The sequence below is a fragment of the Apus apus genome, chromosome 1 (genome assembly GCF_020740795.1).
Source record: "Apus apus isolate bApuApu2 chromosome 1, bApuApu2.pri.cur, whole genome shotgun sequence".
In the NCBI taxonomy this organism is placed as follows: domain Eukaryota; kingdom Metazoa; phylum Chordata; class Aves; order Apodiformes; family Apodidae; genus Apus; species Apus apus.
In genome coordinates, this window is record NC_067282.1 from 38,704,316 (window position 1) to 38,716,530 (window position 12,215).

Consider the following 12,215-nt stretch of genomic DNA (forward strand, 5'->3'; position numbering starts at 1 on the left):
TCAGCTTTTAAAATTATGTATTACTCTACTCCATATATCTATGATACTAAAGGGATGTGGAAGTTTGCTAGTTCACCAAAAGAAATCATCATGTTTAAAACTGAGTATCTAATAAAATTACATGCAAGAGTCTTATGCAATTCACTTACATCAAATTCAAGAGATGAAAACTCTAGTATTCCTCAGACTTAGGATAACTATTTCTGTCTATTTGCAACTCTATAGTTGTTCTGCACAATAAGCAGTTCTGAACACAATTTTGAGCTTTTTAGATTCTACAGAGGAGCCAAAGCCAACAGACAACATTCAGCTAAACACCCAAACAAAATTAAAAAAGGAACCAAACAATATAATCAAGTTAGAGATAAATAGCTCTTTTCCATAAGCTGAAGTTTTTTCTGAATTGCAAACAGGTAAAAGACAACAATCAAGTACATGAAATACATAGTAGCGACTTTATTTTACATGTCTTTGAAACACCAGAACAACTCAGAAACGTAATCTATCAGGAATATAACATGAAAAATGGAAATAGGTGCTATGAGAAGAACAAATCCCTTCTACAAGTTAGCCACCTAATCCTGATCTGTCAACTGCTGATAGATTCATGACAACTTCCATGCATTTTCACAACTCAATATTGTTTATTTTGCCACAATCTATATCAAACAGTCAAGCTATTTTAAGGTGTACTGTAGGATGGCAAAGCCTTGAATCTCATAGTTGTACTGACAGTTGGAGAATGAGGATGACAAATACTGTATGTGGGTTTTTTCTAAAAAAGATTAACACCTCTCTTACTGTTTTCCTCATGCTTCCAGAATTTTTTTTCTGTAATGCTCTAAAAGTGGCAAAATAAAATAAATGGTAAAAACAGAGCAAAGGTAAAGTTAGGAAAAATAGCTGCTTTGTAAAAGTTTAAAAAAGCTGGTTTTCTATACAAAAGCATATAATCTCTACCACAGAGCACCCCTGATAAAGTACTTTGTTCATTAATGATTAGTGTCTCCTCCCCTGGAGACATTCAAAACCCACCCGGACACATTTCTGTGTGATGTGCTCTAGGTGATCCTGCTCTGACAGGGGGGTTGGACTTGATGATCTTTGGAAGTCCCTGAGATTCTGTGATTCTGTAATACAAATCATCACTCACATAATCAAAGGTATTATTTGCTCATATCAATCACTGAAAACAGCAAGATACTGTAATTGCATTTAGATGCACTGGAGTATTAAAGAAGTAAAATTGTTTTTATTTCAATAATTCTTTGCAGTCTGAATCACTAAAGAATTATATGTTCATATATATTACTGTTTTTCCTTTTTGTTTCATGCTTGTCTATACCCAAGTGGCATGTAAGAAAAAAAATCACTGATATTTCTGATACAGACAGGAAATCAGTGTTTGCATGCATTGCCGTAAGATCTTTAGCTTCTAAGGAGCAAGAACATGTTCCAGTATGGCATAGTAAAGAGATTGAACTGCTTTAAAATGCAACAGAATATGGTTTCAATTTGTAATGTGGTGTATTAGTGGTGCTAGAGAAGCTCACTAAAATCACAGCAGTTCCTCATTTACCTTCAGCTGATTTGGGGTTAAGAGTTTCACAAAATTTTTTTTATATATATCTGGAAGTGCCAAATACTAATGATGCATTTACTATAAATGTTGATTACTGTTGATTCCTGTAATATTGATCTCATATTCTACCTCCATTGTGAATATGCTAAAATATTTTGATGGAATACGGTTATTTCTCCAAGAATAAACTAGAGCAAGTTTCACAGATTTTAATCACAGGGACAGTATACATATAAATTGCAAAAATCAGATCTTTTGAGTTTCTCTGTATTTTACTTTCCAAAAGCATAAGTCAAGATTGTCTTACCTCCAAAAAGCCCACACTATTTATACTTCTGAGTCACACATATCAGAAAACACAATGCTTATAACCTTGCATAAAGGTAAGTCAGTAGGAAAAGCCACTGTTAACTTTCTATTGGTGAACTTGTCATAACAATCCTGCATCAAAGGTTTTACTTTTGTTTTGATCCCCTCAGCTTTTACTAGGCACACTAGGTTGATTAGTTGTAGTTATTTGCAACTCCACTTCAACTCTATTAAATGTCCATAACAGAGTAAGAATCTTAAGACATCTACTTCAGCTATTCAGTTTTCCTACCCTGGACAGCACCTCCTTTGATAGAAAAACATGAATAAATTTATATATCTCAAATTATTAAAAATGGCATTAGCAGATGACATACACCAATTTCAGGCTTCTTTTATCAGTTTTATTTTCCCTGCAAACCTGCAAATGTTCTACTACCAAGTACTCAAATTCTTCCAACACTGGCTATTTGAGCTCACCAATTTGTTTATTTAAAGATCATGGAAGATCCTAAGATTCTTTTCTCCTATTATCTCAGATATTTTAAAAAGTCCTCTGTCTTATTTCCTGATAATCTGCAGAAAGGGGTTTTTTTATCCCATTAATATGAAAACAAAAACATAAAAAAATATATCTAATCTCGTATTTCCCCATATAGTAAATAAATTTGTATTCAGCCTTTACCCCATTACATATTGAACAGACAACTATTTATGCCTTAATTAGCTCAGTATTAATTTATTAGCATTTGCTTTGTAGGTATATGAATTTTTCTCATCAGCATGCTTACACATTTTATGTAATCATTCAACAGAATTTTACAAGAACTAGCTATAGGCTTTCAACTTAATAGTTTATTCATCTCACTTTCAATACCAGCAAGGTGGAGACGATGCAGAAATAGGATTAATGTTTTTGAGGAAGCATTATGTCCTTAGTGTTGTAAAGATACCATTATCTTAGGAGAGAAGACTTATTTTTATTAATTTGTATTTTTATTTTATAAATTATTGTTATTAAAGACAAGTGTAAAAAAATGTGGATTTTAAAGTTGTTTAGAGACAATTTCCATCCTTCCTATGATAGAATCAGAGAGGATGTGGAGGATTTCTACAAAAAGACCACAAATAGTCTAAAAGAGGCTGCACATCTTTCTACTCCTTTTAATAATGGCAAAAACAGATGCATGCAAAAATCCAGTTCTGTGATATAAAAAACGAATATTCAGAGCCTGCTGAGTGCAAAAATAAATCACTCAATAAGGTTAAAAGAACACTGAATTCTGGGAAACTGATAGAATACAAGCTACAGCACAAATAATCATTAGGCAATGAGAAAGATCTGGCAAGATTTCTTTAACAAAATTAATGCTGATAACTCTGCATCATCAGTTTAGAAGTACAAGTGGGATTCAGGATAAAAAAAGAACCATGTCCTGTTTAAGTACTGGCAGAATATAATACCATATGTTGGAAAGGACACTATTAATAGGCAAATCTTTTCTGTGAGATGCAGAAATACAGTTTAACTTACATAAGCTGCAAGATTTAATAAATTCAGACATTAAAACTTTGCACAGTATAAAAGCATTAAAGGATTTGGCCTGAGTTACTCATAAGGAAGAAAGTTTTGAAATTAAAACACAATTTGATATAACCATCAACAAACTCAATGACTCGGTCCAAATCACATTTTCTGATTATCTTTTTACCAGCTTAAGTGCATCTCCACCCTTTCACACAATTTCATTATTTTTGTAGAGTTTCTTTTCTGTAATCACTCAGTCACTTGGGATAGTTTTCCCTTTGTGTCTTGCCAAGTCTCTTCTATCTACTTTCTTGCTGTTCAGACATAACCTACCTCTCTGGAAAAATAATTATCTGCTATGTTTTGATTGCTTGAGGTTTTTCTGTCTCTACAGATGTACAACTCTGAACCTCTTAATAAAACAAGTATTTATACTATTTACTAATCACTTACAAACTTGCATACAGTGAGTTCATTCAATTCAGTACAATTCACTTTTTTATTTAAATCACCAGAATAGCTCCCTCAAAATCAAATAAAAATAGACATGCCACAGTACAGCAGAATGTTACTGGACTAGGAAAAACGCATACATCAGTAAAAGAATGTCTGCATAACAAAATCCCATTAAAAAAGTCAGTAAGTTATTAGTTCCAAAACTTGTAACCTGCAGACCACTGTCAATCTACTGTCAAACCAGTATTTCCAGTTTTTCCTTCCATTTCTAGCCCTTTAAACTTCCAAAATATACAAGTCCTAAGACCTCACTCCTAGACTCTCTGTTTAACTCTTTCTGATTCAACTGTAGGCTACTTCTAATACCTACTACATATAAACCATATTTCTTCCAATGGCATTTTGGCTAGGAATCATTTTAAAGACAGGAAAGAGAAAAGCAGCTATCCTGCTGCTAGTTCATGTTTGTCATCCTAGGTGCACCATTATCTTTCAACAGTTCAACTGAACTGTTAACTGTTAAATCAGCTCTGTCCACAAGGAATTTCTAGGAAATTATGCTGCAAAACATTGTTATTTTCATGTTTTCCAAAGTACCAAAAAAAAAATTCAGTCCCATGTTCAAGTTGTTTTCATAGCTAATCACTTCAAATGCCCAAACATTTATTTCCATGTATACTTTATCATCATGTACCCAGAGGAAAAAAAATAAAAAGACAAGAAAACCAATCAAATATGTCTCCTCAAGACTATAAAAAAAAGGCAGAAAGGAAAGGATAACAGAAGGTAGAATACAGCTACTTGCTTATGGGAATTTTTTTAAAATGCAGATTTCATTAGGACAGGAAAAACAAACAACTTCTTGTATACACTTCCCCACAATCATTTTTAAGAGTAACAATTTTGACCAGTCTCCCATTTGCAAATGACAAGGTGACAACAGACATTCTTTCTTGTAGGAACACCAAATAAAACATTTCTCTCCCTCTAACAAATCCCTATACATTTTACTTAATTCAAATGAAATGATAGACTGAAAGTAGTCCTGAGGAGTCTTAAGAGTATGTAATCATGAAAGAAAAAAGCTATTACAGAGTTCAAAATATCACATTTTCTATACATTTTCCCCTCTGTAGAAACAACTACATTTGTATCTATCCTAGATGTGGGTCTAATTTCAAAAACTCCTACCAGTGAAGTTTTCTAAACCTTCCCTAAACCTCTAAACCTTCCTTAAACCTCTAAACCTAGTGCTTAGGAATCCTTACTATTACAAGACATTCACTAATGTCTAATCAAAACCTCCCTTGCTGATTTTAGTCTTTATTTATTATACCCACACAAGACTGGTACTGTCCAGATGGAACAAATGCCATTCTTTACAGCTTTCCCTAACAGACTGCATTTGCTTTAAACATCTAATGGTTCTCATAGCTTGCCTGTAGCAAACTCCTTTCAACCTTCTACACTGGATTGTCACCAACTAAGCCTCATGCTTTCAAGTATCTAGTATCAGAAATCAAATATTTGCTCTGATAACCCAATCTTTGTACAGAAAACCTGTAATGGCCAGCATTTCCCTCAAAAGTTAAGATTAAAAAAACAAACTACTTCTGTATCAACCATAATCTGGGTTTTGACAATATTAAGCATGGCACAGTTTAATGTATATATTTTTACATGTATTACTCACGCAATTACTCAGACTTGCGTACCTTTCAACCAAAGGTTTTATTGCAGCTTGCATGTTTTACATGCACAGGATTGCATATGCGGCACAGCTCACACAGCTGTACTTTGCTAATTACAGCTAGCAGACTCACGTACTGTTTTAACAGGGAAACTACCATAAACAAGAATTTTGCAAGATTATGTAAGGCTTACCACACCCAGTAATGAGGGAAAGAATTGAAATTTTGGTTGACATTCTTTTGACTGCAGTTCTGACATAACCATGAATGGATTAATAACTCTAGGGATTAGTTGTCAGAGCTGGGAGATGCATCTCACATACAAAAAGGACTCAATATATTAGTCAAGGTTGGATTGGGCTTGGAGCAACCTGATATAGTGGAAAATGTCACTGCCCACGCAGGAGGGTTGGAACTAGACAATCTTTACTGTCCCTAACAACTCAAACCATTCTATGATTCTCCCTAAGAGTTAAATTAGCTATAGATAATAATTTTGTTAATGCAGTGAATTTGGAAGCACAAGTACTTTGGAGATGCTTTCATGTTCAAGGTTTCTTTCAGTCCAATTAAAAAATGAAAAGCTGAAGTTGTGCATCCCAAAGCCATTTCTGTGTCTTAGTTTAGAAAAATTATTTGCAGTTTACCCTGCCTCTACAGCTGCAGAGTGTCAATATTTTTGCAGATGCATTTTACAATTGCCACAATCAGGACTGGAAATAGGCACTTTAATTATATGATTAGCAGTTTCTCACATTCCAGTATGTTCCTGTATTTTAAAAGTAGTGGACAAGTCTACATATATCTGTTTTACAACTATGAAACTTAACATAAAAACTCTTTGTTTACATAATAAAAGTGAAGCAAGCCCAACATACTGTTTGCATACTATATATAATTTCCTTGTTTTCAAGTTACTAAATAACTTAACAAGTGTCCCTATCATAGGCATAATTAAATGTTAGAAATTTTCAGTATTGGTGTGTGGGTGCACAAAGGTGTTTAAAGTATGACTTTCTGAAGATGGCAGCCTTAATGAACATGAGCAAGATATACATACATAGCTATATATGTATCATATATATGTTCATACTTGTAGATATATGTACACACATACCCTACAATGAACAAAAGACAAGCGACAAAACTGCACAAAAGACAGTGTTTCCAATTTAAATTATTTTTCTTCTTTTTTATTTTTTCTGCCTGATAATTCTACTGTCACTTTACATTAAGAAGAGTTACAAGGAAGTTTTGACTAAAGCATTATATTTACACAGAGACACAGTATATGTGTCTGTATTAATAATCAAGGAATAATTCCTGAATTAGATAGCTCTTGGTACTCAATGATTTATATGTTGTTGTTTTTTCAGAACATTACAATATTTCACAGAGATCAAAACCTCCAAATGGATACAAACTCGGGATATAATTATGGACAGAAGCACACTAGAATTCTTTAAAATTGGCCATAGTTTCCTTTTTTTTTTTTTCTCCTAGCCCCACAGGGGACAAAAACTGTGGAGAATCATCTTGTTTAAAATGCAGAGAACAGAAGTTGCTGTTTTATTTTCTTATTTCAGTTTTCTCCATAGCTATAGGTTATTTACAGCACATATTTGTCATTCTTATTATCTCTATCAGTATACTGTGACAATAAGAATCCTGCTCACAGTCCCCAGGATGCTTTTCTATTGTAGCTATATATATATACACATACACCTCCCTTGGCCTCTCAATTTAATCCTGGACTAATGTTTCTTTTCTAACCCTTCTCGTTTTGAATGAGCCTGGGAAAAGTTTCTGAAACAGCAATTTAGCTCATTTCCTACACCTAGAGGAATATAGTTAACTGATTTATTGCTCTGCGGATGTTGTAATTGTTGCAAAACATGATGTATTCCCAGAATAGTGATATTAGTATGTCATTTTGAAAATATGCCTCCCAGCATTCCACTAAAATTAATGAAGCATCATTAAATACTTGCAGTTTTTAAGCATGCTGTACATTCCAGCATGGAAAGAGTTACTGACAAACTTCAAGTTGTCAGGAGGCAACATTTGTCAGAGCATGAAAAATGGGTTGATTTCAACCATGCAAGTAATTTGCGAGTCACCACATAGCTAGCTCAAATTCTCAGGAAGACTCTGGGAAAAAAAAAATAAAAATAAAAAAAAAGGAAAACTCACACAATTAAGGTTACTGCTTTCAAAAACACTTTCTTGATAACAAACAAGACCAAAAAACACTTTAATCCTTCTCTAGTAAGTTTTTATAATAATCTTTCAGAATATACATATTCAAGTAACAACTCAAGTTGTTTTTATTATCATCTGTAATTTGTCAAATAAAATGAAAATATAGGACATTTTCAAGATCAGATAGCAAGCACTTTCAATAGTCTCTAAAATCCAGGTTTTGATTATTATATAAAACACTTGGTTTAAAGATTAAATAGCTCCAATTTAACTGCAAGTCTTAAAATTAACCTGCAAGAAACACACTTTCAAAAGTTTGTAGAATTAAATTAGTTGAAAACTACACTCAATGTTAAAACGTTATTCTTGCGATGTTATCTGAGATGAGGAGTCAATACATACTTCAGCCAAAGCTTATTAAGTTAGTACCATATACTGTTCTGTAATGTGGCTTGACTATGTCCAAGTCAGCAGAGTCTTCAAGGAAAATCAGGAACAGGGAAATTCATGGAACTGTCAACTCAATCATACACTTTTTCAGAACTAAGAAGGAAACCAAGGCTCCAAGCTTACCATCAAAAATTAAAATCTAACCTCTTAATCATGAAAACGCTATCCTGGATATGTAATTTTGGTTTAGCCCTTTAAGTGCCTATTCTAAAGAGTGTTAGAATATACATGTTACAGGAGATGTTTTATGAAAAAAGCTTGGTTATCTCATGTGACACATTATTTGCCCTTATAATATGAAAACCTTTTCTGTAATAGTCCATTTTTGGTGCTGGTTGCTGATGCGCTGGGTACTACCAGTGCTGTAAAAACAAAATTATTTCTGTTTTTCATTTTCTGAACCAGTTTATTTCAGCAGTGCATAAATGGAGCATGTTTAAGTTCTCATGCCAACAGGCTGACTTTCCATTTTATGTCCTATTTTTATTTACCTTACTGACTAGTCTCCAGCTAGCTGGTGTTCCAAGCTGGAAGCATTAATAGACTATATCTACTTACGCTAGACAAATTTATTTAGACTTTTTTTGTTCATGTAATGATCTGTCAATCAAAAGTACATGCAGATATTATTTTACTGTTACTAAGTACTTCATTAGCATTTCATATTACTTACTGCTCTTAAACTACCAAAGCAGCAAACACCTTAAATGGCTATAGACACAGCAGAAAATGGACCTGGGATGTGCAGAATAGCAATGAGTAAATTTTGCAGGCAAGTAAATACTGGAAGCAAAACATTTACACAAAACTTCAGATACAAATTTATAAATGTATATATTCAGATTTCTGCTTATGGTATTCAGGATAGCTGGGCTTCTCTCTAAGAATGTAAAAAGTCTATTTCCATTTCTGTAGTGTTTTCTATAACCTACTTAGTACCTACCTATATACCCTATAACCTACCCACAACCTAAGATGGCATTTATTCTATAGCCTAGCTGTGTAAGACGGTGTTTGTTGACATTATTATTATTAATAACAACAACCACCACCACCATCTTACAGCTTCTAATCATTCAGAAACCAAAGCATAAGCTTCCAAACTATACAAAATCCTACCAATATAGCAAGAAAAAGTTAGCAATTTAGAGAACTATCCTTTTTGACCTAAAGTAATATTTGCAAAAATTATCATAAAACTCTGTGACATCACTTTATTTTTTTGTTTCATGACAGCAGAAAAAAAAAAAAGAAACAACAAAATAAAACCTCATAATGTCATAATAATTCCTTCCTTATAACAGTTACACTCAAATTACAAGGCAGGTATGAGACAAAAATACCACTTGGAAACTGGGTGACTATGAAAGAGTTTCACAGAACTAAGAAAAAGTTTCAGGATCTTTATTTCACTAAATTCTATAAATTCTACCAAAACAAAGTCTACAAAATAATTTTCTGAAGAAAGCCTTTCACTACACAAACAGAACTTAATACTGAAACCTAAATCTTAACAGTGAAAGGGGGGAACAGGAATGAGGGCAGGGAGGGGAAATCAAATCATTCCACAAATAACAGCCTTTGGCAAGCAAGCATGGTGGTGTTTTTAGCTGTATCAAACAAGGAGAGTGCTTTTGTTCAGCTACAGATTCTACTGCCATTTATTCCATTTAGGAGGCATTCACATACCAGGCTGATGGACACCAGCCTGTAGTACATAGAATAGGATAGATTTAACACTTGCCTTCTCAGTTAAAAGTGTAACTGTGATATGGGAAGGGTCTTGGACCTATATTCTCCTACTCTCAATTGCTTATTCACTGGCTAGCTGACAGCAAAAGGAAGCAACCATCCATTATCTTGAATAGAGAGACAAAGTAAGAAAAAATCTTAATAATGTTCTGACATAAACAGCAGAAAAAAGGCAGTGTAATTTTGAGATGCAAGAATGATATACAAACCCTTGATTTTATCACACAGTGTATCAGCATAGACAGCTATTCACATCTGGAACAAAGCAAAACTACACACTTTAATTTACTCTTGAGTCTTACTAGCTTATATAAATCTGGCATCATTCTTCAAGGTAAAATGACAGCACTGAACTCTGACCAGGAAAAAATAATTTACCTAGTTAAAATTTAGTTGAATGGAAGCATATGAGTCACCTTAATTTGACTTCAGAATTCAGACAAGAAAGAATGACAGCTGTCCAGCACCTCAGCACAATGGTAATGATTTGAGTTGAATTAATAGCAATGAAACATGCCTGATTTCAGCAGCTGTTGGAAGCAGCGGGGTTGCTCCAGTCAGAATAAAGACAGACTTCCACCTCCCCAGATAAATGCATTCAAATCACACAGTGCATGCCAACAGTTGGCAGTACCCTGCTCTTAAGTTAACAGTGATTAATCACATCACTGATTGGTTCTCAACCATCTTCACTTCTATCCTCTCTGTGGACAAAATCACTGAGCTGTTCATTAAAAGAGCTGCACATGAGCTGCAGGAGAGAAGGAGGGTGATCCCTGGAGAATTACTATAATCAGGGTGAGACATTTTCAGCACTTTTTATTAGCTTAACTGAGGTCAGGCGTCAGTGCTTTCCCGTATCTCTTCTGAGGTCAATACTACTTTGCACCCCAATACTGATAATACTGTCCATGTAGCACAATTCAGTTTTATTGGTGGAACACTTGTAAAAACTACAGCATGAGGAAAAAAAAGAGTTAACTCTGTATATTTAATAAACGGTTTAAACACTGGAATATGTGAATATAGAAAAATGCATACGATACAGGCAGATACTTATACTGTCATAACTGGACAAATTTTCACAGCCACATTATTATTTAACCCTTTTACCACTATTTGTTCCATCAGAATAATCTTGGTTGGAAAAGGCCTTTAAGATTATCAGGTCTAACTGTTAACCTGGCACCGACATGTCCATCACTGAACCATATCCGTAAGCACCACAGCGGTGATGACTCCACCACTTGCCTGGACAGCCCACTCCAGTGCCTGACTATCTCGTTGGTAAAGAATTTTTTCTTCTAATATGCAATCTGAACCTCCCCTGGCACAACTTGAGACCATTTCTTCTTGTCTTACTGCTTGTTACTTGGGAGAAGAGACCAACACCCACCTCACTACAACCTCCTTCCAGACCGCTGCAGAGAGCAATAACACCTCCCCTGAATCCCTCTTTCTGCAGGCTAAACAACCCCCAGTTCCCTCAGCCACTCCTAGTAACACTTGTTCTCTGTATTCTTCACCAGCTTCATTGCCCTTCTCTGGACACGCTCTAACACCTCAATGTCCCTCTTGCAGTGGGGAACCCAGAACTGGCCACAGTACTCCAGGTGCACCCTCATCAGTGCAAGTACAGAGGCACAATCACTTCCCTGCTCCTGCTGGCCACACTATTTCTGATACAAGCCAGGATGCTGTTGGCCTTCTTGACTACCTGGGCACACTGCTGGCTCATATTCAGCTGGCTGTTGACCAATACCCCCTCATCCTTTTCTGCTGGACAGCTTCCCAGCCAATAGGTTCAGCCTTCCACAATTTAGGGATCCAATCCTGGGCAGCATGACTCACTCCCTTGAAATGCTTGCTTTTCTTCACTGACCATATAGACCCGGGGTGACTACTTTTGACCTTGCATTTAACTTTTGAATGGCTAACTTTTGTGAGAAAAAAAAAAAATTCTCCTCAAACAAATTATGCTGTCAATCATTATATGCTTTCAAGTTGTTGACCAACCTATTGTCAAAAGTAACTAACCTGACCACATTTGTCCCAGGTAGTAGTGGCCTTAAAGAGATCTTCAAGAATCAGTGGTGTTTGTTCTTAGTTGTATTTGTATATGGATTGAAAATGCCCTGTATTGACTGAATTAATTTACTATTCAGCATTTTTCTGAAATCACCTTCTTTCTCTGCTTATGTTCTCTGAACTGACATATGTAGTGTCAGCCATGTCCTAAAATCAG

General features: G+C 34.8%; 1 protein-coding gene across 3 annotated transcripts in view; it reads right to left on the reverse strand.

Annotated features, from left to right (window-relative positions):
* PCDH9 (protocadherin 9) overlaps positions 1 to 12,215 on the reverse strand; it is a 720,963-nt gene that overhangs the window by 329,599 nt on the left and 379,149 nt on the right. The gene's annotated exons all lie outside the window — the stretch shown is intronic.